The following is a 20726-nucleotide window of genomic DNA, read 5'->3' as shown; positions in this document are numbered from 1 at the left end:
TTGAACTCTCAAGTATGTTTGGGCTTCCAGTTCATGGACCCTAGTTTTCGGCCCCAACTCGTGTTCAGTCTACCCCAGTTCTGACACCTAAGTCGGATACCAAGACCAGGTAGCTAAGATTTGACATCCCTCCCACCTCTCAAGGCTCTCTGACCTTTGCCTCTTCCCTAGTTCTGGTTTTGCCACTCTTGCTTAGATGCTGACAGCTCAAATAGTTGCCACCACCTCCCACAACGTTGGGCAAAAACAACCCTTTTTTATGTAACACAATTCTACTAAAGGTAGAAATTGAGAAAAGAGCTGAGCTGTATTACCATAGCAACCAGATAGAAGTGAAAACATGTAGTCAGCTCATTTGTCGGGGCTACAAAGTATCAGAAAAGTATGGGGTCATCAAACTGGTTTGAATGCTCCTCCTTCCCCACCAGGCCTCCACCAGTCCTCTGATTGTGTACCATGCTGTCAGTGTGACGTGTTTTCCAGGTGGAGGACGGTAGTATCCTTAGAGATACAAACAGTAAGTATACTTTGCAAAGTATACTTTAGGAGTAAAAAGATCACGTTCCAGAAAGGGGCATTCTCAACCAGAGGCCGTCCTCGGTTTTTGTTGTTTATTTGTATGTTTATCTGTTTGCCCTTGTCTTCTCCAACATGTTTATTTCATACGTGGAAGGTTAGCCTTTAAAAAAACTGCCTGTCCACAGATTCTAGGAAGCCTTCTCTATCCCGAATTACTGTTCCTAATTCTATGTTTAGGTACCTGGAATGTCATCAGTAATGTTTAGGCATTGTGTTTCAATCTCAGTTCTACTATACACACACACACACACACACACACACACACTGTGTGCAGGGTAGTCAATCTTGCAGAGTATTCCTGGGATGTAATCTTTACTTCCAGATTTTTATGAAGTATCAAAACCACAGAACAGGTACTCAGTTATTGTTAATTTTCCTCTTCTTTTTCTTCTTTTCATGGATCTTGATGGTCTTCAAATATACCCTATAAAGATGCAGGGGAAATAATCTGGAAAGATGACTAATTTCATGAGCTTTTAGAACTCGAAATATTCTTAGGGATACTTTAGTACAAACCTTTACCATATAGACATGGAAACTGAAGCCTAGATACACCGTGAGCTCTTCCCAAGAATGGAGCATCAGTTACTGCCAAACCCAGGACCAAAAGCTGGGTCTTCCAACACTTTATATTCCTTCCTCATAAAAGGTGCTAGCGAACACCCTGAAGGTAGGGCGTATGATGGTAATTAGTCAACAAATCCCTAGGAATATACAAAGAGGACATGGTCCAAAGGACAAGGCTGGGTCACTGAAAGGAGAATGGAAGACATCAAGTAGCCCATCTCCTCCTCCTCCTCGTCCTTCCCCTTGTTCACCTTCAGTCCTGCTCATATAATGAGGGAGAATTTGTCTATTACACCCTGTACTTCACTCATCATGTTAAACAGTCACCATGCATCTAATTATCTGGTTTTTCCATTACTTTTTATGTGCCCTGGGTGCCGGGGCAGGGAGTATGGCAGGGGGAGGGAGGCAAAAAAATACTAATTTTGATTCTTTTTTTAATGTCAATGCCTAGCAGTGTCTGTCCCATATCAGTGGCAAACATTTTATTTGAGTTTTTGCTGATAATTTAAATGCTTCTGTAGTGAAAAATCTCCCTGTAAAGGGAATACAACTATATATATATATATATATATATATATATGAATTAGTATTGATTCATTCAGTTGATCATTAATCACATATTTTTGATTCTTTAATATGGAAATTACATGATGTATGAAATTATATAAGGAATGTATGTGTATAATTAGGAAAATATCCTGAGGGCAATTAATAAAATAAATCTAAAAGCAGGGCATTGGTTTTTGGTAAATTTTCATCATAAATTGTCTTCCTTTCCATGATATTTTGAGATATTTTTTGTCAATTAAAGTAACCAGGCTATGTGGGATTAACACTGTGAAAGAAAGATCAAAAGAATTCCTGTCTGGCATGGTCTAAAATTTGCAGCTCCTTAGACACTACAGTATCTTAGAGGAAGAAATCATTCAGCTTCATCTTCTCGGGGTCAACATGAATGGAAAAAAGCACCAAGCACATTCATTTTATCTAATTATTAGTGGAGAAAAAATGAAGTATACATGACAAAATTTCCACTGAGCATATAAAACACGACTTCCTAGGTGCATTTTTATAAGGAAAGATTGTGTGCAATGATCCACTTGACCCTTATTCTTTGTTCTAGATAATCACGTGCATTCTTTAATATGGTTTTATTTGTATTACCGTAAAAAGGAAAATCAAGGTATGGAGCTATAATTTGTTTTTTACCCTACAATCTTTCTTAGAGTGTGGGGGATAGAAGAGGAGGAATGGCTTTCCACAGCCAAACTCACATCAGTCTAAATCTTAAAATAATATGTCCTCTGGCAATCGCTAAATCTTGTTACTGGTTTAAAGCAATAAATCTTCTGAGGCACTGAAAAAAAAAAAAGGAACCGCCATTGTAGTAATGAGATTACACTGAAAATAAAGCGGTGGATTAGTAAAATCTAATTTGGACGTGATGAAGTACATGTGATGTCCAAGTAATTATTCCTGCAGAGTCCGCACTGTGGGGAGCTCAGAGTTATTGGACACTGCACTATGTTAATGATGCGACTGCCTGACATTTGGGTGAATGTGCTGACCGTCTGCTGTGTCGCCTCTCCTATTGTCAATACTCACCACTGGGTCCAGCCCCTGCATTTGTACGTAATGCGGCCACAGACACAACCAGAGCTGAATGTGCCCACACGTGCGTGCGTACTTGGGTGTGTGTGTATATATATGTGTGTGCACATATACAATTCTTCTCTTTCTTGGGCCAGTGTTTTTTTCCATTGTAAAATCTGGGCTGAGACAAGACTGTTATCCTGAATACTGTTATATAGAATCGAAAGTCCAAATACATTTCTCTGAGCCTCATTTAAATACTTATACCAAGCAGATTATTTGAATTCTCTTTGTACATTCTTACCTTCCAAAAGCACAAATCTAGACCCACACTTGGCCAAAAGCAGATTGTCAGGGAATATAACTTCACATGGTCAGTGGAAATATTTCTGTTAGTATGTTCTACTTCTTTATACTTCGATAATGGAGCTCTCTACTACAAGACTTTGAAAAATTCTTTTTCCAATACAGAATTCTGTGGCTTTAATGCATAACTAAGCTGTCTTCAAGTTAAAGGTGTAAAAATTGCACAGGGAAGTTGAAGGATTGGCCAAACTCATAGTAAAGAAAACACAGAATACAAAAAGTCTTTATATTCAACCCATGAATAGTTTCATCAAGCTGCCTGTGCAAGAGATATCGCAAAAAACTGACATCAGGCATGATCAGGGTGGGCTTCTCAGAGGAGGAGACTTAAATGGACAGGGGACAATAGGTGTAGACAAGGTCAAAGAGGAAAGGAGACAGTCCCAGTTAGGAGAATGACTTCAGCAAAAGCTTAATGATGACACTTTGCTTAGCGTGTTTAGTTGAACAGGTTTTTTTTTTTTATTTCAGTGACCAAAGTTAACATGACTACCTTAAATAGAAATAACTTATTATAAATATATGAGGTGTCTCAAGACTCCAATTTTGTCAGGTCTCTCTTTTTCTTAATTTCACCCCTTTTTGTACATCCATTCTTCTCTTTCTCAAAAGATTGGCTTCTTTCTTCTTGTACATGTCTAAAATATGCCCTGAACATTTTTTATATATTTTAGACCCCAAGTCCAAGAGTCCTAGAGAAGTTCTTTGGGTCAGGTTCCTTTCCCTGGGTCAAAGAGTAGTGGCCAATGGACAGGAAAAATGAAAACATAGCCGCTGCCACTGCACATACAAGGTCGGAGGAGAAGTGATTCCTAGAAATGTAGTATTGATCAGAAAACCCAGGGATGTCTTCTACACACATTATTTCTTTAATTACTTCTTTCCTAACCATTTGAAGGCCACAGGAACCCTAGAAAAACCACCGCTTCCTTTGAGAAGGAATTGTTCGAGTTTGCACTTCTCACTCTCTAAAACAAATTTTTCGTCTCCATTCTTTTTTTTTTTTTTAAAAGATTTTATTTATTTATTCGACAGAGACAGAGACAGCCAGCGAGAGAGGGAACACAAGTAGGGGGAGTGGGAGAGGAAGAAGCAGGCTCATAGCAGAAGAGCCTGATGTGGGGCTCGATCCCATAACGCCAGGATCACGCCCTGAGCCGAAGGCAGACGCTTAACCGCTGTGCCACCCAGGCGCCCCTTTCGTCTCCATTCTTAATGGGTCTCCAGAGGCCCTGCGATGCCTAGCTTCATGCCCTGACTTTCTCTGTGCCCATCCTCCTTCTGATGCTGACTGATACGGAACGTCCCACTTGCCACATCATTAGACTGAAAAACAGCTTCTCTGATGGTTTCAACTTCATGCTTGGCCCCAGGTCCAGGATGTGACACCTTGATTCCATTTATCTCGAGTGTTAATCTACTGATCCATTAAGTCCAAACAAAAAGACATTATTTAATCAGAGGGATAGTCAAGATTGACAACTCAGAGAAGTGGCAACATATTTGGAGCAAAAGAATAAAGCAAGAATGAAATGATAGAGAAATGAAAAATGGTAATGAGAGAATTTAAGAAAATGGAGTGCGCATGGAATAGTCCAGTTAGGGATTCAGGGAATCAAATATCCACATGAAGCAGGTGATCCCATTCATACAGAGCAGGATTTCTGCTGCAGGGAGAAGGACATTCAAAAGGCACCATCAATTCTCTGCCATGCACACAGCCCATTTTCTTTGCTCGTGTCAGCCAAAAGTGAGATTATCAGGTGGATATTATGGGTGGCCATAAAGTAAGGAGGCAGAAAAGGAATTTCCTTCCTCTAAGGGCACAGAACAATTGCTACATCCTGAAAAAAAAGTTATAGAAGAACGGTTGGTGGTGGGGCGATGGAGGGGTAGTGATGGTCAACACGGGCAAGATTGTCAAGGAATCTATTGGAAATCCCTACTGTTGGGAAAAAAGCAACTAACATTTCCTGACTCATGCACTGATCTAGTTGCATTATATTTTCCATATCACTTATCCATGAACTAACTTTGCAAGGCAGATATTTATTAGTTCTATTTTATAGTTGTGCAAAATCAAGGCCAGGTGAGATTAGAGGAGAGTGGACCAAAAGTCATATGTGGTAGAACTGGGATTTTACACAAGCTCTGTCCGATCACTAAATCTATAAGCTTCCGAATATGTAATGCTGAAGGCTAATTAAATTTTTATTATGCCTGAGGCACAGTGTGGAATTTGTATCCTAATTATTCTGTAGCAATCGTGTGTGTGTGTGTGTGTGTGTGTGTGTGTGTGTGTATGTTTAACCCACTATTTAGAAAGAATCCTTTAGGGGCGCCTGGGTGACTCAGTGGTTAAACATCTGCCTTTGGCTCAGGTCATGATCCCAGGGTCATGGGATTGAGCCCCCCATCAGGCTCCCTGGCTCATTGGGGAGCTTGCTTCTCCATCTGCCCCTCCCCCTGCTTGTGCTTTCTCTCTCTCTCCCAAATAGGGAGGCTGCAAGAACACCTTGGCCTTGTCTACTCATGAAGCAGGAGAGAAAAAACAAGTCCTTTATTCCAGCCCAGCTCCTTTGTCCCACAAGGTGTAAATTCAGACAATGGTATGAGGTTGTTTCTTTCTTTGTAAGTTACTTAAAAGGCACACACGATGGGTGCAGACTACGTCATCACATCGCCATCCTGACCTTGGATTCCTCCTATCTACCTCAGAGTCTGACTGATTTGCTTCGGAGCCCTGAGCCAAAGTCATAAACCCTGGACCGCCTGCTGACTGCCAGCTGATTTCTCATGGTACCTCCATGTCAGCAGGTAAAAAGTATCCCACTCCTCAGACTGAGACAAGCACACACACGAGCACACACGCACACCCCCTCCTTTGAGATCAATCTTTATTTTTAACAAGCTGTATAGGTCTTCAATTATAACGAGACATTTCTCATATATTATCTCATTTAAATCTCATAGCAAGATAGGGAGGAGGAATCATGGCCTACGTCTCAGAGGCAAGGGATCTAAAGCTTCACAAGGTCAAGAGGCAGTAGAGTGACATGGGTATGTCCTAAATGACCTGGATTTGCACCCAGGTGCCACTGATCGCTGCCTTACTTTGGACAAGTTATCAAGTCTTTCTAAGACTCGATCTGCAGAGCTGTGTATGGAAAGGGAATAATAATAATAACAAAACAATTTCTTTGCTTCTATGAGGTTGGTCTAAGAATGAAATAAAACTGGATACCCAGGAGCACCGTGTCTATCATCTTATTAAACGTTCAAAATGGTAGATACGAATGGGAGGCAGAGTCGAGCATTAAAGCCAAAGCAGGGTTCTGTTCACTCTGCACCATTGATTACCTCTAATTGTTTAACTGTTCCAGGAAGATTTTAAAGCAATGGAGTAATTTTGCAAAAATAATCAGAGGCTGTTCTGCTTTCCTAGACCAGCACCCTCCTCCGGGGCCACTGTCTCTATCCTGTCCCACGCAGGTAAATTTTGCTTCCAACATGCTCCGTGTATTCAGCATAAGCAGCTCTAAGGATGCCTCTCCATGGACTGGACCTGCCAAACATCCCATTCCTCTCCCTGCCTCTTATCCCAGTTAGTCCTCACCATTCATCTGAGCCCATTCCATATCTGAGGACGCCAAGAAGTTAAAAACACCCACTGGGTGACTTGCTAGGATTGGGCCCTTCTCTTTCTGTTATGCCATGCAGCACAATGCAACATTTTCAACAAAGATTCTCATCCTTCAAGTTTGGAAGAATATAAAGATATCAATGAATGATCCACTTGTAAAATATTCCAACTAATTTGACTGATGATTGTGTATTTTGAAAACGAGGGGGGAAAGCCATTCTACAAAATCCTATGGTATTAGACATTCCTGTAACACTTCCAAGTCAGTAATTACAGTGTCTAGCAGTTAATCACGGGGAATGTACCTTAATTAAACCAGATGTCTTGTAAATATTCCTCTTTAACACATGGAGACGTTTGGCCAAACCAATTTTCTGCACAGGAACTTGTTCCAAACTACGATAAGTCTTTGCAGTCCTAGAATCTCTAACAGCACTTGATTCCACAAATGCCTCTCTGAGCCTCTGCGTCCCTAACCAACAGGAAGATTTTTGAGACTCCAGACAGTGTCTAAGAAACTAAAATCTTCCTACGCAACAACTATGTTTTAGGAATTATATTCTATTAGAAGGATGCAGGGGTGACTTAAAAATGGTTAATGCTCTTGAAAGTCACTTTCTATTCTTGAAGACCCACATGTCAACAAATAACGACAACGGAGAGTGACCAATGCCTTATAGACGTCTATACAATACCCTGTGGGCAGAGGCAGGCGAGCGATTATGGGAGAATGAGGAGAGACGCAAAGAACTTAATTTTCAGAGTTGTTTCTGAAGACTCCGTGAGAATTTACCAGGAAGATGGAGAAGAGAAGGGCATAATCAAACACTCTGAGGCACAAAGCAGCATGACATGCTTTACGAGGCTGCCATCTTTAGGACCTTGGGGTAGGAGACACTGCAGGCCATGAGCCGTGAGAGAGATAGGCACACAGAGGCACGGCCTATCTGGCGGAATGTGTAGGCCACTTAAAGAGTCTAGACTTTCCTGTACATTGCAAGTCTTTAAAGTCTGCGTTCTCAATCTAGTTATCAGAGGTTACAGAAACCCCCCAAAATTGCACAAAATACTGCATCGGAGTGTTGGAGTCCTGAGCAGGGTGACTCTGGGAGAAGGAAAGAGGGTTCACAGCTTTCTTCAGGGTCTCAATGTCTCTGTGACTTAAGAAAAGGACTGCTATAACAAGATTTATTTTCTACCCTATAGTTCCTTAGGGAGAGTGGATTCAAAAGAAGTTTGGAGTTGAGGGTATTGCTTCAATCTATTTAAGCATTCTAGAATGTTCCAAGTTTATGACAAAGAGTAGAGGCGCTGTGGTAGTGGCACTCTGCCAGTCTCAATCCCGACAGGCCGGCAGAGAGGTGGGTGGGGCATGCACAAGCATAATTTAGGGCCTCAGGGCTATTATAACTCCAGCAGCCCCTGTTTGGACCCTCGCCATATTTCCTCAACCTCTTCTGCGACTTGACTTTTCACAGCTCGAGCAGCATGGAGGCTCATTCCTTCTCCACTGTAGCTTCAGGCCTGGAAGAAGTAAACGAAACCCAAAATAAGCAACACAGTTCTTAACCACAGTCTTTTACGATATCAGCTCTACTCTCTATTTAGTTGATTACCAAAACATATCTGTACGCTTGAGCTCATGCTGGAGAATATAATCCAGAACTCTTGGCTTACCAGTTACAATCAAACCCATTTGGAAGAGGTAATATGCATAGAGGACTACCTTAGTAATATTTCATTCATTTCTCCCCAATGGATGGTCGGCATTTTGTTCTTGAATGAACAAAGTATCAGAGGGATGAGGACCTGGACTCTAGTGTCTTGACCCCTCTTAATAAAATGGCTTTTATAAAATTGTGGTTGGTATTAAAAAGATTAAACTTCATTGAGGTATATTAAGGAATCAGTTATAATATTGATTCTAGGACTGTGAATGAGGATGCTGATTGCTATAATCTTACTGAAAACCCTCTTATCGAGACCCCGTAATGTGTAGCTCCAGGAGAAATGTATCTTAGAACTTGTTACTGGCTAAAATATACTGCTGAGAAACTGGACAGTTTATATCTCATGTCTACAGTGAATTTTGAAACTTAGTTTGTTTAAATTTTTGTTTTGGCTACTAGGAAATGTAGCGTTGAATATATGGCCTGCTTCCAGCAATGATGTAGGATCATATGGCACATATTTGGGGAACAACTCATTTTTATTCTTTAATTTTTCTGTCACCCCTATTCCTTTGTCTCATATTTATTTTACCCAATAGCATGATATGTATGTATGTAAAGTGACATTTTGGAGCAGGTTGGATGTCACCAAAGCATACAACAAACTGATCATTTTTAAAGTAGTATGTTTTGCTTTAAATTTATGAACTGAATATGAACTAAATAAAACTCTAGGTGTCAGACCTGGGTATTATGTTTCATCTTAAAATTCCAGATATCTTGCATCTGTAATCACTCCTCATAGGTGTCTTTCACAGTTCAGGGAAGCACCCAGGGGTCATCACAAGTGGCCTGTGAATTGACATCCCCATAAATAATAATTCACAAGCGGGCTGTGTCTCCAGTGCTCACCCCAAGCAGAGAGGAGCCTTGCATGGGTTAAACTAACCAGCCAGGAGAACATGTGAGCTGAACATATGGTGAAGTGTTTTGAGGTTTAGAAAAGCAAGTTTCTGGTACAAACAGAATCTGGCCTCTGAGACCCCACTGTCAGCATGAAAAAAGATCTCCTCATTTACCAGAGTGAACAGAAAGGGGCGCTTTCAATGACATCACCTCGGTGGCTGCGCACAATGAAACGGGAGGAGAAATCTCCCATTAATGGAGAGGAAAACAAGCGTAAGTTCCTCGGGGAAGTCAGAGAAGGCTGCAGAAAGCATGTAAGGAGTTTACAGCTCTGATTGAAAGTGAAAAGAGAAGAAATCGGAAGTGAAGGACCACAAATTAAAATTAAAATTGCAATTCCTGCGAGCTCTCTGGTCTTCCCATTACCAGACCATCCCCCATGCTGCTCTAATTGTACCACTTCAGACCTAATGAGTTGGGTTTGGAAGGTCCTGAGGCCCGTAAATGAAACCGTTTATCACTGCAACACCCTTACGCAATATTTGATCGAGCACTTGTTTTGAAAGCTTTGGAATAAAACAGAGAAAGCAGTCACTGGGGGTATCATCTCCTATATTTAGGGGGGAAAAAAAGCACGTGTGCCTGCCCTAACAAACGGTGTGTTGTTAAAGACATGATTTAGCTGACTCCTTGATTTGTCTTTAGGAAGATTTCGAGCTGGAATTCCAATTCCTATTCCATTAGCTGCGATTGGCATTTTACTTTGGTTGTCGGTTGGTTGGTTTCAACATGTGGGAAACACGAGAAGTCTCCTCCTATTGCTGAGAGATTAGGCAGGTATCTTATTTCCTCCATCTATTACCTAGGTCATAGAGTTGTGGTGACAATTAAATGGTATGATAGGAGAAAAGTGCTTAAGGCAGTGTCTGGCACATGGTAAATTCTTCTCAAGTGAGGGCTGTTATTATTCCTGTGCATACAGCCCTCACACCTAACCTTCTGGAGCTGGAATAGCAGATTAGGCCTTGTTTGCTGTCATAACATCATTCTGCATCACCCCAACCACATAAAGAAAGGCACATTCAATCTTAAAACAAGGGACTACCATGCCTGTCGTACAGGCAAGGATTTAAATATTTGCTAGTATGCAGTATTAGTGAAAATAAAAATACTTTAAATAGTTATAGGTAGGAATGTTTACTGAAAGCTTTTTTGGAGGGCAATTTGGCAACATCTGCCAAAATATTAAATGCATCTACACTTGGACCCAGGAATTCTAGTTCTAGTAATATTGTTCAAGAAATAATAATTTACACAAGTGTCAGGAACAAGTTATAGAACAATATATATAAAGTGTATGAATTATAATAAACATTTCTATAATGTATACATATGTAAATCACTCTAACCATCATATTAACAGATCAAAAGTAAAAACTATATGATAATCTTTAAAAATTCAGAAATAATATTTAACAAAACTCAATATCCCTTGGTGGTACAAAAACCAAAACATAACAAAACAAAACAAAAACCGCTTAGCAACTTAGGAATAAAAAGGAACTTCTTCAATCTGATAAAAGATATCTATGAGAGGTGCCCGGGTGGCTCAGTCAGTTAAGCATGGACTCTTGATTTCGGCTCAGGTTATGGTCTCATGGTTGTTAGATCAAGCTCCACACTGGGCATGGAGCCTGCTTAAGATTCTCTCTCTCCCTCCCTCTCTCCCTGCCACCCCCCAAAAAGATATCTATGAAAACCCATAACTAACATCATAATTAATGGTGAAAGACAATGTTTTTTTCTCTAAGATTAGGAAGAAGACAAGGATGTTCTCTCAACTTTTATCCAGCATCATATTAGAAGTCTAAGACAAGACAAGAAGAACACACAAAATTGTATTATATCCAGCTGATGGCAATATTTACATAGAAAACCCTATGGAACCTAAAAGAAAAAAAGTAACCAGAATTAATAACTGAGTTTAATGTTACTGGATATAAGGTGTACATACAAAAGTCAATTGTATTTCTCTTTACTAGCGAAAAGCAGACATTGACATTTAAAAACAATAGAAAAATTGTGAAATATTTGGGAATACATTTAAGAAAATATGTGCAAGAGCTATACACTTGCAACGACTAAATATTACTGAAAGAAACTAAAGATCTAAATAAATGAAGAAACACTATGCTCAAGGACCAGAAGTTTCAATATTCGCTAAGAAGTCATTTTTCTCCAAATTGACTGAAATGATACCAATTAAAAAATCTTAGCAGCCTTTTTTGGGGGAGCAATTAACAAGCTGAATTTGAAATTTATATGAAAATGTGAAGAACAGAGTAAAAAAATAAGCTTGAAAAAAATAAATTTCATTACTTGATTTCAAGACTTCATGTAAAGCTACAGTAATCAAGACAGTGTAGCACTAAGGAAAAGATAGATTATAGGTAGACGGAACAGAGTGGATAGTCCAGAAACAGGCCCCCTTTTATATTATCCATTGATTTTCAACAAAGTCACCAAAGCAACTCAAAATATAATCTTTTCAACAAATTGTGCTGGAACAATTGGATAACAACACACTCTTAACTCTCACCTCATGAGAAATGACCCTTCACTCTTACCTCATGAGATACAGAAAAATTTATTTGAATTGGATAATAAACCTAAACGTAAGAATCATACGTATAAAACTTGTAGAAGAAAATACAGGAGAAAATCTTTGTGATCTTTGGTTGAACAGCGGTATCTTTACTAGGGCACAAAAAACAATAGATAATAAAGAAAAAAAACAATAAATTAGATCTCAAAATAAAAATAATTTGCTTTTTAAAAGATATTGTTATGAGAATCAAAGGGCAAGCCACAGGCTGGGAGTAATATTTGCAAAACCTGTATCTATCGGATAAAGAATTTGTCTCTAGAATATATAAAGAATTCTTACAAATCAATAACAAGAATAAAAACAAACCAATTAAAAATAGGCAAAAATTTTGAAGAAACATTTCACTAAAAGATATGCAGATGGCAAATAAGCAGATAAAAAGGTGCTCAAAGTCCTTAGAGGAATGCAATTAAAAACATCACGATGAGATATCACTACATAGGCACTAAAATAGCTAAAATCACCATGTTTGACAAGAATATAGACTAACTGGATCCCTCATGTACAGTTGAGAGAATATAGTTCGGTGGAAAACAGTTTGGCATTTCTTGTCAACACACCGAATAAACTCGCAATTCCATTTCTAGGTGTTTACCTAAGAAATGAAAACACATATCCACACAAAGATTTGTGTGGAATGTGAATGTTCACAGTAGCTTTATTTATAATAACCAAAAGTTGGGTAGCATCCAAATGTCCATCAGATGATGAATGGATGAACAAAATTGGTATGCCCATACAATGCAATAACATTTGGCAATAATAGGAGATTAACTACTACTACGTACAACAACTTGGATGAACCTCAAGGGCATTTTGCTGAACGAAAAAAAGGCTAGCTGCAGAAGATTACGAGCTGTGTGATTTCATCTATTTATTTGAATAAATAATAGGAGGAGGAGAAGGAGCTTGGTTGCCACTTTATGTAAGGGAAACTTCTATAGTAATGTACATATATGATTGTGTCAGTGACTATATTAACTGTGCACATTTCTGGGGGCGCCTGAGTGGCTCAGCAAGTTAAGTGTCTGCCTTCAGCCCAGGTCATGGTCTTAGGGTCCTGGGATTGAGCCCCGCATTGGGCTCCCTGCTCAGCGGGGAGCCTGCTTCTCCCTCTCCCTCTGCCTGCCACTCGTGCTTGCTCTCTCTCTCTTTCTCCCTCTAGCGCTCTCTCTCTCTCTTTCAAATAAATAAATAAAATCTTTAAAAAATGTGCACTTAAAATTGGTGAATTTTATTATAAATTATACCTCAATAAAATTGATTTTAAAATAAGGTAAACTAATATGTTTTGATTATAAGAAGATAAGGTATAGAATTAAATGTCAAAATCATTAAAGAATAAAATGTATAAAATGATCTATTTATTTTTAAAAAACTAGATGCATATGTGTGTGCCTTTCTAAAAGTTTCAATAAGTAATAGGTAGAGCAAGGAAGTAATATTTGAGGGTAAGGAAAGGGCTTTTTAAAATTTTCATCTCATTCCCTTCTGTACTAATTGAATTTCTTTTTACCATGAGCATGCATTACTTTAATAATAAAAGTATAAATTAATGAAAAATGAACAATAAGTGGCTAGTTTGAATATTAAGACGATATTTTTTAAATTAAACATCAGGACATAGAAACTAAGTGGAGAGTGTGAAGTAGAGACTGTCCCAACAGAAATATTTGGTTAATGAATATTAACTATATTTATTTTTGTGAGAATGAGTTATGATTTCTATGATTTAGAAACTCATTGGCACAGTTAGAAACACCCCTGGATAATGCAAAAGCAAGAATGGTGATCATAGATTTGTGGCAAGTCAATCATTTACGATAATAATGCTCATTAATTTTTGGCTTAATACACCAGTAATCTATCATTTTTGCATAAAGACTAATTCAAGGGAAAAAAGAAAAATAGGCACTTGTATTGTAATTCTGATCACAGCTGACAGCACACTGTTGTGAGATGTTCTAATTATCTCATTCAAGATGTGGCCTCTAAACCAGCATTTCTAAAAGAATATTCCATGACTGACTGAATCTTGAATCATCAATCAATCAATAATATTTAACAAGAGATCTTGGAGGCTTAATAGACCAATAGGCACTGAGAATTTTCAAAAGAAGTATATGAATTGCAGAGTTTCCCATACTTTTTTGACCACTGAACCTCTCAATGGCTAATAGCTTGAAGAGTTAGAATTTTGCAAAATATTTGTTAGTAAACACTGCTCTAACTTCAGGTCATGAACACTGGAGAAATTAGAGTTGAAAGCAATGGTTATTGACGTTTTCAAGATAGGATAAATTGTTTTGTTCTCTGCTCTCCAAAAACATAGTGGCCATAGCCTGATTATAGGACTTACCATTTTGCAAGCAAGATACAGTGGAAAGAGCTTGGGTTTTGTCATCAAGTAAATCTGGGTTTTATTCTTGCTTCCATCATGGAACAGGACACTTTGAGCCTCGGTTTCTTCACTTGTCAAAGTGGAATGCAATGCTGAGCATGCATGGATAAAGCGACGTATTTATAGCACCTCTTCTTGTGCCTGGACATGCATGGTTTTTATAATACTGGTTCTCCTTACTTTACAGCTCAGCCTTTCAGCAGATGGTAAACCCCTTGAGACAGGCGCCGGGTCTCATTCATTCCGGTCTCTAACATATAGTCATTGGCACGTAGTTCGGGCTTAATCTGTTCATTGGTTCCACATAATCAACTTTAAGGATCAGGTTTTAAAAAAAACAAAACGCCAAGTTTCATCCGTTTCTCTTTCTCCACTTCTCTTCCTTCTGCTTTCTTTCCTTTTTCTGTCCCCAGGTTCTTTTCTTTTCTTTCTCCTTGCTTCTGTCACTTCCTTTCTGTTTTCTTCCACTTCCTTCCCCATCCTGCTACCTATTTTTCTCTCTAATATATTTTTGTATGGGCTGACTTTTGTTAAATAACTAATCTTTCCCGTTCCTTAAGAGCATATAAAAATTAACATTTTCTAGTGTTTGTGTGTGTAAAAATTAACACCACTAAATAAAGATCTTCAGTTCATTGGATATAGTTCTGCTTTTTTTCTGTGTAACCCTTAATAAAGTTGAAATCTTCTGGGAAAGNGTAGCTCATGGTAGAACAAGAGATCCATATCCTGGTTATACAATGTGAATATTTAACTGTGCTGTTATTCTCCTGAGGATGACTGGCAGTCTCGGCAAGCAGTCGACACAAACAGTGTGCCTAGAAGATAGGGATTGAGTTAAAGGGACAAGATCTGAATTCTGTTCTTGTTGACAGTGTTTTGGTTTTTTGTTGTGTGTTTTTTTTTTCCTCTTTACCAGAATAGTTTCTGCAGACCTCAAAGAGAGGAGAGATCCAAATAATTTTAAAATGAGGATTGTCATCTCCCTGGCCTCTTGTCTGATGACCATGGCTCTAGATGATTAGTAACTCAATGGGAAATTCATTAGTTCTGGATCACAGCCCAATTCCCAGAAACATTTTATTTTCACCTTCACACCTTTTGAGAAAATTCTGCTTTTAGGTGCCTGGGTTTTGGATCTGAGTGAAACTGTCATATCTTAATTATATTCAAAGCTACCCTCTTGACTTCTATTTCAGCTGTGACATTAGCCTTCACACTTGGGTTGGCTTGAATTCTCCTGGCTTGAGAGTGAGAATTTCATATGTTTTCTTTTCATCTGCAGACATCTGTATTCTGTTTAACTCAGGATTGTAAAACTCACAGAGCAGGAAGGGCTCAGACACGTTGTGATCGCTATGGGACTTGTTCCTTTCAGGCCAAAAACTACAAAAATCCTTTTACTGGTGCTTTAAAAAAATATTCTCATAATCCAGACCAAAGATAGAGAATAACAGATTATTACAATTATGAATTTTAAAACCCCTTCTCTTTAAATATATGTTTTACTTATCATTTCTTATTTTGTCCGTACCAGCTCTGTAAACGGAATTATTTAGAAGAAACTATATGTATAATTTACAGTAATGGCAAATCTCCTTTGGTGCTGCAGAGACACAAACATATTACTTATTAACAAATCAGATGTACTTTCTGAATATTTTTGGCAAATGAGGAAGAATCACAGTTCTATAACCTGTAGAGTTTTATAATCCTAAACATATATTTCTATGTGTTGCCTCATATGATTGTCATTGCAATTCTTTTAGGGAGGAGATGGGAATTATAACTAAAGTATATGGAACTTGGGCAAATAAAAACTTAACTAAAGAGGGCGCTTGGGTGGCTCAGGTCATGATCCCAGGGTCCTGGGATGGAGCCCCTCATCGGGCTCTCTGCTCAGTGGGGAGTCTGCTTCTCCCTCTGCCCATCCCCCCAAATCATGTGCGTTCTCTTTCTCTCGCTCCCAAAAATAAATAAATAAAATCTTTTTTAAAAACTTAACTAAAGAAAGAAGATAAATGAAATAATACAAAATCAAAACCTAAAATATGTCATAAAACTCCATTTTTGCTCAAGTAATGAGGTGTTGTCAGTCCATTAAACTGGACTGTGTTTTTGATTTTTGCCTAAGAATTTTGCTGTTAAATTGGGCATTTGACATCTTCACTAATCCATGCCATATAGAAACGGTTATAAAAACCATCTTAGATTGCATTATTAAATAATAATAGTGTATTCTAACATAATCAGGAGATACTGCTATTCTCCAAGCTAATCACATTCCAACTGGAGCTGTCTAGTGAATTCAGTTGATAAACTAATAAGTGACCAGCTTTCATAGCAATCGTGAAAAAGTAGAGGACATGAGTATCACCTTAAATATTTGAAGGAGCATCCTGCACAATAGAACATAACATATGCTCCATGTTTGCAAAACAGTGATATATAACATTTTAGGTATTTTCAGGAAAGGTAGGGTTTACAAGATTTTTATATACTAGTATCCATTTCATTTTCCAAAATTATTCTCCACAGTAAAAACCTGATATTTTATAATGCTCTTGAACATTTACTGTTCATTGCAATGTTTGGACTTTTTTTAACCATTTAAGATTTTATTTTATTTTCCACCATTAAATTTCATTTTCATGGCAAGATAAGGCTAGATATGCAAAATTCATTTCTTGACAAATAACCTGTAGTCCAGAAAAGACACACATAGTTGCAGTTAGGAGTGAGTAGAGAACTGGGATTTCTTGGAAAGTGGTTTATGCACAGTGAAATACTAAATATTCTGGGTTGTTTTTGTACTCTTTGATGAATCAACAGTACCCCTCACAGCGGGTTCTGAAAGTCCAGCTGGCTCTTACAATCGTAAGAGTGAGTTTTTCTCTGCTAAAGAGATCTGGCAGGTAAATGGCAGGATTGGGAGTTTGTGAATTTCCAGTGAAGATAAACAACTCAGAGGACAAAGTTGCATGAGGAATTTTTTGTTTATATCTCACAAACACAAAAATGACTGAGTGAGAGTTATCTGGGAAAGAATAAGGCAGATATGAAGGATATGATGGCGATGTGATGATGTCTAGGGATTACTAGAGTGCCTGCTCCTTCACAGGTATTTGCTAAATCCCTATTGAATTAATAAACACACGAATGAATAAATGAATGAGTCATGCCTTCTCAAACTTGGTAAGGAAAGGTTAAAGAAGGAAACTTTAAAGAAAAGCTTGAAGGAAAATTTAAACAGAAGGGATAGGACAGAGAGACTTTATGACCAGGGGAATGTAACTGTCAAGAGATTAGCTAACTATTCCATGGTATTGCTGCTGGCTGTCCATTGTGTTTGGCCAAAAGGCCCGCAGGAACCTTTAACTGACACCAGGCCTCATGCAAGTGCACACCCCGGATAGTAGCCTGCGGGCTCACATGCAAATGTAAGCGCTCCTCACACAACTCCTCCAACAACCCTTGTGATTAATGGTCTCCCCAGCTCAGAAGGCCCTCCCCTTGTGTGCCTGAGATAAGAGCATCTTGGAGCCCCCAAAACCCTGATCTTTTTGGTTTGAATTAACTAATCCAGTTTTAGCCTAGGAACCCCAAAGCACTCCACTCACAGACTCTAATCTGGGCAGGTGCTCCAGGTCCTGGCTCTTTCTCTGCTTGCACTCGGCTCTGACCTCCCCATGTGGTCTCTCCAGGCATGTCCCATACTTCCTGCAGAACCTATGAGTAATAAACTTCTCTATTTCAGTTTTTCTTGCGGTCTTTTCTTGAACCATGCCTCACCATTTGGCATCCTGTGGTCCACTTAATAAATGTTAATTTAACAAAGTCATAACAGTAACATTATTTGGCCACCTGGAGGGTGTTATAGCTTTAGGAGGAATTTAAAGACTCCTCGTCAGGGGTAAAGAAGATGTGGTCCATATATACAATGGAATATTACTCAGCCTTTGGAAAGAACGATTACCCAACATTTGCAGCAACATGGATGGGACTGGAGGAGATTATGCTAAGTGAAATAAGTCAAGCAGAGAAAGACAATTATTGCATGGTTTCACTCATTTGTGGAACATAAGGAATAGCAGGGAGATCGGTAGGAGAAGGAAGGGAAGAATGAAGTGGGGGTAAACAGAAGGGGGAATGAACTATGAGAGACTATGGACTCTGGGAAACAAACTGAGGGCTTCAGACAGGGGGCGGGGGTGGGGAGATGAGCTAGCCTGGTGATGGGTAGTAAGGAGGGCACGTATTGCATGGAGCACTGGGTGTTATACGCAAATAATGAATCAAGAAACACTATATCAAAAACTAAGGATGTACTGTATGGTGACTAACATAACATAATAAACAAAATCTATGAGGTACGGACAAATGTTGAAATTATCTACTATGAGCGATTCTCTCCTCTAGTGGCAGTCCGTCTAAGTCTTATTTCAACCTTCCTTTTAAGCTTCACATGCTAGATCTTTCTCTTAATGAATAGATTACCCTAGATTATTTGTTCTTTCCCCAAACGGCATAGAAATGTAAATGTTACTCCTTTTGCCTGGAATGCACTTCTCATCCTCCTTTACCCACTTGGACAACTGATATGGGTTGTCCACAACTTCCTCAGTGTGGCTTTCATTTCTATTCTCGACCCTCCAGCAGAAATAACATTTTTCTCCAATATAGTCCCCACTATGTTGTTACTACCCTAACCATGTTGTTTAACAATTATTTATTCACAGATTTTCCTACTCAATTAAGAATTACTTAAGTTTTTTTTTTTTCCGAAGATTTTATTTATTTATGTGACAGAGAGACAGCCAGCAAGAGAGGGAACACAAGCAGGGGGAGTGGGAGAGGAAGAAGCAGGCTCCCAGCGGAGGAGCCCGATGTGGGACTCGATCCCGGAAGGCCGGGATCATGCCCTGAGCCGAAGGCAGACACTTAATCACTGCGCTACCAAGGCGCCCCAAGAATTACTTAACTTTTTTGGGGTGCCTGCGTGGCACAGTCGTTAAGCGTCTGCCTTCGGCTCAGGGCGTGATCCCAGTGTTTTGGGATCGAGCCCCACATCAGGCTCCTCTGCTAGAAGCCTGCTTCTTCCTCTCCCACTCCCCCTGCTTGTGTTCCCCCTCTCGCTGGCTGTTTCTGTCAAATAAATAAATAAAATCTTAAAAAAAAAGAATTACTTAAGTTTTTTAATAAAAGAATTATTTGCCATTGTGTCATATTAATATTTGAGTCCCTAACCACTACTATAATGTCTGGCATCTAATGTCTGATAAATAAATGAATGGATCCTTTGAAGGATAGATGATGGATAAATACCTTTGAATCACTCTCAACGCACTCTCTAGTCACTCATTAACTCATTCAATCATGCATGCATTTAGTTGGCCAAAACATAGGTATTGAACATCTCCTATGTTATTGTTTAGTAATGTCTGCCATCTAATGTCTGATAAATAAATGAATGGATCCTTTGATGAATAGATGATGAATAAATACCTTTGAATCACTCTCAATGCACTCCGTAGTCACTCATTAACTCAATCATGCATGCATTTAGTTGGCCAAAACATAGGTATTGAACACCTCCTATGTTATTGTTTAGAAGTATTATCTATATCATTAGACCCTATCTTTTTCTAGAAGTATTCTTTACATCATAGCATTGAAAGCATAGCATTTTTTTTTTCAGACATTCAGTATCCACAACCCTCCTCCAGACCGTCTCTGGCATTGTGAGCTGGTCAGTTCCCCATCCGCAGTCGCGAATCGCGAATCCTTTCTCCCACGCTCCCTTTACCCTGGTGACTGCTGCTGCTGCACGGCTTAGTAGCTGAGTTCTCTAGGGAACCTGTTTCCGGATTTGATTTGTGCCGGAGTGAAACCCCTGCAGCCATTTGGAGGTAAGGTCAATAGTTCCGTGCGGGTTTCTGCTCTTTGCTACTGTGAAGGGCCAGCTTATGAGCAACATGGCAAACTGAATTTAATGGAAGCTAATGAAGCCAGCACACATTTCCCTGGCAAGCACCTTAGCCCCTGTTCTCCATCTATTTGAACCATGTTGCCTCCTGCTAGACCGGAGGGCACTGCCTGCTCCATGTGAAAAGAACAGGGGCAGAACCAACGAGTACAAAGCACTCTGTGAGCGCGCTTCAAAACAACGTAAACATACCTCAAACATCGCAGTAACCCTCTGCAGTAAGGATTCGGATGCCCTGTTGACAGACAAAGAAAATGAGTTACTGAGAGACCGAGGAATTTAACTTAGACCACAACTAGTTAGTGATAGAGTCAGGTTTTAAGGCCAAACCTAGTTGATTTCAA

This window comes from Ursus maritimus, unplaced genomic scaffold (genome assembly GCF_017311325.1).
Source record: "Ursus maritimus isolate PB19 unplaced genomic scaffold, ASM1731132v1 scaffold_23, whole genome shotgun sequence".
In the NCBI taxonomy this organism is placed as follows: domain Eukaryota; kingdom Metazoa; phylum Chordata; class Mammalia; order Carnivora; family Ursidae; genus Ursus; species Ursus maritimus.
This window is presented reverse-complemented; position numbering follows the sequence as displayed.